We start from the raw sequence: 9,086 nt of genomic DNA, 5'->3' as shown, positions 1-9,086 counted from the left end.
ATTTGCTACATGGCCCTCATACGGCCAATGATCGTGTATGGTTGTCCTGTGTGGTTCAACGTTGCCCCTTCCCAGATGGAGAAGTTTCGGGTGTTCGAGCGGCAGTGTTTACGATGCTGTACCGGTTTATATCGAACAGCCGAATCTTCTTACGTGCATTACTATTCCAACGAGGTCCTATACAACGGGGCTCGAATCAATAGAATTGACAATTTCGTGATAAAACTCGTTCGAGGTCACATTGCAAGAGCTATGTATGTCTTGGACCAACAATTTAATTTTCGCGTTCTATCCGAACGACGAGTATTTTGAAAGTTCACGCTTGAGCGGCCGAAAGGCATTAGTAGTTAGTGTTATAGTTTAACTAAGAGTGTCCGTATGGGACCATTAAGTTAAAGTTAGTCCTAAGTTATGGATAATTAGGCTAGCTTTAAGATAGGTTTAAGAATGAATTAATAAAAATGGATTTAAAAAAAAAAATCTCTCGCCGAGGCGACATCAATTCGACATCAAGTTTGAAAGATTAGAGTTTCCTTAGGCGGCTTTCTTCAGTCGCTGGCCTATGCAAATGAGCCGTTAACGATAATACCTTATTCAACATATTCGATGGCATGGGTCAAATTCAGCTTTATTTCTGCTCCAAAGTTATTGATAACTGCGGCTTTCGAATGCGCCCCACACTCAAAATGACCTAACTTTAATTTTTAACGTAATTCAGAGAAAGTAAAACGATACAAATTTATTGCATTTAATAACCTCAGATCAAATAAAAATCTTTTTTTTTTAAATCTTACTTATATTATAAATACAAGAAATCCTCCCTTTGTTGTGCATAAGCTAATAAATTCGAAAAATAAAGAAATTCACTTAGGCTGTGTCATGTAGCAGGTAGTACTGTTTATGACATCTCGAGCCTTCAACTTATGTAGTTTATGGTTTTTGCGTTATATGTCACATTCAGCATTATATGTATAAATATGTTTTTGATAAATCTACTTTAATTATGCAATATATATACATACAAACATGTATATTTTACAATCACTCTTCATGCTCTTATATTATTTCAATGATCTCTTATTAAATTATATATAAGATACAATACAATATGAACCTAAAGACTATATACCTATCACGTGCAATTGCTTATATGTAAATAAAACAAGAAAAAAAATTAAAACAAATCGAATAAATTAATCGCCCACCTGTCCACAAAATCACAAAAGACTCACTGGTTGCATTTTCATGCAAATGACGAAGAACGATGATAAATGTGTCTTGTACATTGTGCACAATAGTTGCAGCGTGGAGTTCGAAACAAAAAGAAACTATTTGCATTAAATAAAAATTGAGAGAAATCGGTAATATTGATTTTTAATATTCCGATGACAGTTCGTACGTTTATACCCGCTCGAAATTAATTCGCAGACAGTACAAATTGATGATTTTAAAATCCGTAACGGAGTTAGAAAGGGCTGTATTCTGTAGCCAATATTAATCAGCCTCGAAACACAACCATCCTCTCAAACAAATATTTCCTCGCAACCGGTGGGAAAAGTGGAGAGCTTTCAATACCTTAGAGTATCGTCTCCATCGAAGGCGGAACCGAACCAGACGTCATCTGCCACATCGGCAAAGCAAAAGCGGCGTTCGGTATGTTATCGAAAATTTGGAGGAATAAATCTATCAGCTTAAGAACAAAGCTAAGACTGATTCACACAAATGTTGAATCTGTGCTTCTTTAAAGGTGCAGCACTTGGAAGGTTACTTCAGCCATTACAAGCAAGCTGCAAACCTTCGTGAATAGATGTCTTCGTAACATCCGAAGGATTTTCTGGCCAAACCGTATATCAAATGACTTACTTACTTACTTAAGGTGGCGCTACAGTCCGGGGCGGACCAGGGCCTCAACCAACATGCGTCTCCAGCCAGCTCGGTCCCTAGCTAGCTGTCTCCATTTTCCCACGCCAAGTTGGTTGAGGTCCTCTTCCACATGGGTGCGCCACCTGATTCGCGGTCTTCCTCTACTGCGCCGTCCCTCGGGATCGGATTTGAAACCTTCCGGGCTGGAGCGTTGATGTCCATCCGCTCTATATGACCTTGCCATCTAATCCGTTGGACTTTAATTCTGCTAACTAGGTCAGTGTCGCTGTACAGCCCGTACAGTTCGTCGTTATATCTTCTCCTCCATTCTCCATCTATGCGTACGGGACCAAAAATCACCCGAAAAATTTTTTTCTCAAAGCATCCTAAGACGCTCTCATCTTTCTTTGACAGGGTCCAGGCCTCAGCGCCATAAGTGAGAACCGGGATGATGAGTGTTCTTATAGATGGTGATTTTAGATTCTCGAGAGAGGACTTCATTTCTCAATTGCCTTCTAAATCCAAAGAAGCAGCGATTTGCAAGAGTTCTTCGTTTGATTTCAGCACTGGTGTCGATGTCTGTGTTTATAGCGGTGCTTAGGTAGACAAAGTCCTTAACTACTTCGAAGTCAAGTTTTGTCCAAGACGTCGCAATGCTCAAAAACGCTTCACTGACATCACGCTTTGATCTTCCAATTATGTCAATATCATCTGCGTATCCGAGTAATTGGATGGAGCTTTGGAAGATTGTGCCTTTAGTGTTGACGGTTGAGTTTTGCACAATTCTTTCCAGAACGATGTTGAAGAAGTCGCATGACAGTGCGTCGACTTATTTAAAACCTTTTTTGACATCAAATGCATCGGTGAGATCTTTTGCGACCTTGATAAAGCAGCGTGCATTCTCCATTGTCATTCTGCACAAACGGATGTTTGACAGGGATGCCAAAACTAGACATTACTCTATAGAGCTCTTCCCTATAGATGCTGTCATACGCGGCTTTAAAATCGATAAAGAGATGATGGGTATCGATTTGAAGCTCCTGCGTTTTTTCCAAGATCTGCCGTAGTGTGAGTATTTGGTCGATAGTGGACTTTCCTGGTCTGAAGCCACACTGATAAGGACCAATCAGGTTGTTGACGAATGGCTTCAGACGTTTACATTAGACGGCAGAGAGGATCTTATATACAATATTAAGGAGACTGATGCCTCTGTAGTTGGCGCAGTTTAGAGGGTCTCCTTTCTTATGTATCGGGCACACTATGCTGAGATTCCACTCATAGGGAATGCTTTCTTCCGACCATATTTTGCAGATGAGTTGGTGCATGCTCCGTACCAAGTCATCGCCTGCTGCTTTGAATAGTTCGGCAGCGATGCCGTCAGCTCCAGCAGCTTTGTTTGACTTAAGTTTAGATATAGCTATCTTCACTTCGTCAAGGTCGGGTAGGCGGAATTGTTGATCTGCGTCGCCGAGGTTGAGTGGTTCTATCTCCCTTACAGCGGAGTTGGGTTTGTCATCGCCGTTATATAATTTGGAGAAGTGATCTTTCCATATTCTCAGCATCGACTGCGGTTCTACTACGATGTTCCCCTGATCGCCTTTATAGGCTTCGGTTCGTGGCTGGTACCCTTGGGAGGTTTTTTTTTACCTTTTGTTAAAATTTACGAACCTCATCGTGCGCTTCTTATGCTCTCTTTTTTTCCATCTAAGAAGTCGGTGTTCCTCTCTCCTCTTCTGCTCGTAAAGCTCGCGAGCAGCTCTAGTCCTTTTGTGCAGCGCCGTTTTGTATGCCTCTTGTTTCGCTGCGTGAGCTTGCCGGCATTCGTCGTCAAACCAGGGGTTTCGCTGTGGTGGCCGTGTGAAACCTAGCACTTCACAGGCGGCATCTCTGATGGCTGCAAGGCAATGTTGCCTCTGGTTTTCAATGCTTAATGCAGGCAGCATAGGACTCCTTAAGAGGTTATTAGAGACTCGATCGGAAAAGGACATGACAGTCTTTTGCTATTGTAGCCGTCTAACGTCGAATCTTCTCACAGTACTTCCTTGTTTTGGCTTGGATCGGGATATCCGTAGCCGTACCTTGACTACAACGAGGTAGTGGTCCGAGTCAATGTTAGCCTCTCGATCGCAATGTGGTCAATCTGGTTGATGGTTGATTGATCAGGCGACTTCCATATCCCCTTGTGGATTTTGAGATGTGTGAACTGCGTACTAGCTACCAGAACGTCTCGCCGCGCAACGAAATCGACCAGTCTGAATCCGTTGTCGGAGGTAGTGTCGTGCAGGCTGTATCTTCCGATTATGCCACCAAAGATGTCTTCTCTTCCTAGCTTGGCATTAAAATCTCCTAAGACAATTTTAATGTCATAGCCAGGGCACTGCTCATATGTATGTCTTGTCTAAGAGCTCGAACAATATGTCTTTGGCGTTTTCATCTTTCTCTTCTGTTGGAGCATGCGTGCATATTAGGATGTTGGTGAATTTAGGCTTGATGCAGATTGTCGTGATGCGCTCGCTCACACTGTTGAAACTCAAGACTTTTTGCCTGAGTCTAGTTCCAACAACAAATCCAAACCCAAATAGACTTGTCTTTGTTCTCGGTAGCAGTCGCCGTAGTATATATGGCAGTCTTTTAGTTTGCGTTTGCCTGGTCCATCCCATCGCACTTCTTGGATGGCGGTAATATCTGCCTTGCAGCAGTTTAGGGCTTCTGCTAATTGTTCGACTGCACGTGGACTGTTAAGGGACCTAACATTTCACGTACATATCCGAAGTTTGTTGTCCTTATTTCGTTTGCGTGGGTTGTCAAAAGTGAATCTGTCCGTATCCGAGGCTTGTTGGTGCTTCGCAACTAAAGGTATGTTTTACGTGGCCAGGAAGTCACCCCGACGGCACAACCCCCAACCTGGAGGGCCAGATCCTTAGTATAACTCCAAGGAAGGGGAGCCGAATAAACCACACCTTACAGGCCTGAGCTTCGAATATGTCGAAGAAGCCCTATAAGGTGCTCACTAAGTAGTTCAACCTTACCGGAACTGTAGACGCCACCGTTGATTCCATCTCGAGAATTCGTCAGCTGCCGCCTGGATAAGGAGAGGTGCCTTAGTGAAAACACCTCTCCACCCCTTACTCGTTTGCTGCCCCCAACAACTTTCCACTGGGGTTGGAACCCAATATCCAGTTGAGGTACTAGGCAACCGATGTTCACCGCGGGGAGGTGAGAGTAGAAGTTGATAGACAGAGGTGGGGTTTGAGAAAAACCTGTGTGGACGCTTGTGTCCTCTTGAATGCACATGTCTACCATTTGAACATCGTATATCGAATGAGGTCCTTCATAAAAGGACAGGCCAGGAACCTATAGACTCTAAAATGGCAATGTATTGGACATACGCTTCGAAAAGGTAACAACTGCATTACAGGCCAAGCAGTCGAGCGGAATCAGCGTCACTAGGCTAGAGTTAGAGGGAGCTGAAACACATCTCTGGAAACCGTACACGATGGCGCGTAGGCGTAGTAGAGGCTCTATGAACCTTACTTACTTAATGGACTTAAAAGGTCTGAGGACCTAAGTAAGTAAGTAAGTAAACTATTTTCAGACCCAGGTGAAGCTAGCTGGTCATAGCTATTACTAGAAGCTTAGGGTAGATAGTCCTAGCTTGTGATTTGTTGTATGTGAATACAAAAAATTAACCTAAATAGAAAACTATAGCCTAATCTCAATTTTTCTGGCTTTGGTTTTCTTTTTCAATATTTTTGGGTTAGAAGCTTGTTATAAGTTAACTGTTATTTTCGTTACTAAAAAAGGTTGGCTCATAATATCTGTTTACTTACTATACATGGCAAGTATTGCTTTTATGTATGTTAAAAGCCATTTCGAGGTTTTAATCTTACTTAATATCTTTCCAAAAGAAGCGAGTTATATGAATTTGAGGCTTTTTTCATAATTTTTTTGGCTACGTATTTAATAGTTTTACACATACATAAAAATGTAACTCAGGATCACTCAGATATCACAAAATTTCGAGCTTAAGAAAATCCACATGAACCAACCTCTAGCTATTTTTAAATAGCCATTACTAGAAGATATCCTTAAGTTCCTAGTTAAAGTTTGTTTTTAATCCCACAAAATCAAGTTTTAGCTTTCGATTTTTCTTATTCACAAGACCCATTCTAGGTATTTATTTTTCTTTATTCTTCAGGTGTTTCATTTCGGTTCGGTTTTTATTCACAATACTTATTTATTTTCTATCAGTAATTCTAATTTGTGAATGGAAATGCTTACTTCAAACTAAACTTCTTATTATTCTGTTATTCCGTTATTTCATTTTCATTTCCTTTCGTTTGATGCAATTTAATTTATTTTGTCATCCTTTTATTTTGCATTATACCCAACAGACGTGCATATTTCTGAGTATGCTAGCAACATTGAATTCGATTCGGTGCGGTGACGTTGTTGGGTTTTAATCAAGGTAGATTTGTGGAAGTGCATATATATTATACTACCAAAGGCTACAAACTACATCTTGCTGTGTATATCTTTGAAAAAAGAATGTTTTGAGTTTTAAGGTATTATGGCTCGAAATGGCTTTTTAGGATACATTTTTTATATGATAATATTCTCATATTCGTCATATGATGACAGCTAGATGCAAATTATTCTTGAATATTATCTTCAGAGTTAAAAATATTGCATCGAATAGATCTAATGACATCAAGGCACATTTAGATTATTCCATTCTGTAAATAAAAAATGAGACCTCATTTACTAATTGAAATTCCTGCAAAACTTGACCTTGGGCCATATTGAAAGTTCTTTGATAAGTTCTGATTTTGTCTTTGCTAAACTAAACTTCAGTTTATGTTATTTATAGACAATTAAAACCCATTTTAAAACGATAGTATGGAGTCTAAAAATAAACACTACGGAAACGTCAAATATAAATGAACTGAATATGAAAAGAATTAAGCATATATAAATATTTTCATGAAGCGCAAAACAGAAGCGTTTCATCTTTGTCGGAAAAAAATCTTCAATTACTCCTCCTAAGATTCGTTACTGCACAGTCAACCTCAAAAAAGAACTGAAAGTCCTTGGTGTTACTTTCAATAGTAATCTGAAATGGGATCTCCATATAAAAAACACCATCAACCAACTTAAGAATCGAAACAATGCACTGAGAATGATATGTTCCCGCCGGAAAGGTTCACATCTAGAAACGGCCCTAACAATAGCCAACACCTTAGTTGAAGGAACGCTCCAGCATAGACTCACTCTTTTTATGTGGACAACTAAAAAGAACCTGGAAAGCATTGATATAGCCATAAATGAGTGCTACCGAACTGCTACCAGGAGAACTTAAAACAACTCTCAGAATAGAAGCTGGCTATAATTCAATTAATAGGCTAGGGCAAAAAAGAGCAATTAATTTAATAAGTAAAGCACTTACAGACATAAATCAAATCGAGCGAAGCTCGAAGACATCATAACTTTTCAAGGTCTCCTTCCAGACGCGGCTGGCAGCTATCCAGCAGAACGAACTCCAATAATGAAAGCACTGACCGTGGCAAAAACCTGGGAAGAGAGGACATTGATTCTCAATTACAACTTAAGTATCCTTTCCGGAATCAAAAGTGCAACTAATAACTGTTCCACTCTTAATTACATCCGAAGCATTCTCTATGACAAAAGCAACATAACCATAGCTTTGATACCAGGCCACGATGATGGTACAAGAGGAAATGAGCTAGCAGATACTGCAGCATAAGAAGCCACTAACCATCCGTATTTAAAAGAACTGCCACTTATCTCAGCTTATCCGTAAAATGTTCATGGCAAATGAGCAAGAAGAATTCAAAAGGTTTTGGCTAAAAGAGGAGAACTTTCTTCGCAAAACACCACTCAACAAACCACTCAACAGAGAAGAATGTATTTCACTATTTCGGATCAGAGTTGGAAAAACTTTATTTACGAGTCTCAATTTCATCGCAAACGATCCCCCAGAGGAGTGCGAAAATTGTAAAGAAGTTCTCTCAATTTGGCATATTTTTGCAGAATGTCCGATTCTAATCAAAAATACCAACTCATTGGAAGACAAGCAGAAACAGATGGGCGAAATATTAAACCCATCTGATACTTTTTAACGCATAAAATCTTTTTTATTGTTTTTTTTTAGAGTTTGTAAAAAAACTGTCAATTCGATTATTTTCAACATTTTATCGAATGTTGAAAACAATATTTCTTTTAAAATAAAATTAGTTTGAAGCCAATATTTACAATTTTTGAAAAGATATTTGAGTCTAAAATCAATTTCAACCAACTTTTATACATTTTTTTTAGGTTTTTATTTTTTGTAAAAAAAAACTGTCAATTAGATTTTTCTCAAAATTATTCCTTATGTTGAAAACAATATTTCTTATAAGCAAAAATTAGTTAGAAGGTATTATCTCAATTTTTTTTAAAAAGATATTTGAGTCGAAAATCATTTTTTACCAACTTTTGTTAATTTTTTTTCGGTTTTTAATTTTTTGTAAAAAAAACTGTCTATTCGATCAAAATTTCACTGAATGTTGAAAACAATATTTGTTGAAAAATAAAAGTAAATTAAAGCCAATATCTCAAAAATTTTACCAAATGTTGAAGACAATATTTGATTTTGCCCTTTATAAAATTCAAAACCAAAAACCCGCCAATATAACTTATTAACTTCCCATAGGAAGTTATTGTATTGGGTCCGATTTGTCAAATTGAAAATTTTGACATTTCTCGACGTTTCAAGGTCCCTAGAGTCGAAATAAAAGATTTTTAGATAGATGTCTGTGCGTGCATGTGTACGTACGTTCGTACGTCCGTACGTTCGCGAAGTTTTTTTCTGGCTCAAGAACCAGAAGAGATATCGATTTCAAATAAATTTTGTTATATATATAATAAGGCAGAAAAATGTAGAAGGGTCTCTCAAGAAAATTGCGTGGGTGGTTTTTTTTACCATAGCAGTTTGAAAAAAATGTGAACATTTTGGTTAACCCTAAATATCTTACGAACTAAAAACGCTACAGACTTGAATTAAATTTTATATAATATATTGTAACGTGATATCATAAAGAAGTATATCTTTTGAACAAAAAAATCCATTTAACGGTTTTTTTATAAATCAAAAAAACTGAACAAAAAAATTTGTCACCTCCAAAATTTGACGACTAAAATATGATTTCATCTCCAAAATAATT

Source organism: Eupeodes corollae, chromosome 1 (assembly GCF_945859685.1).
Source record: "Eupeodes corollae chromosome 1, idEupCoro1.1, whole genome shotgun sequence".
Taxonomy (NCBI): Eukaryota; Metazoa; Arthropoda; class Insecta; order Diptera; family Syrphidae; genus Eupeodes; species Eupeodes corollae.
Note: the sequence above shows the minus strand (reverse complement) of the source record.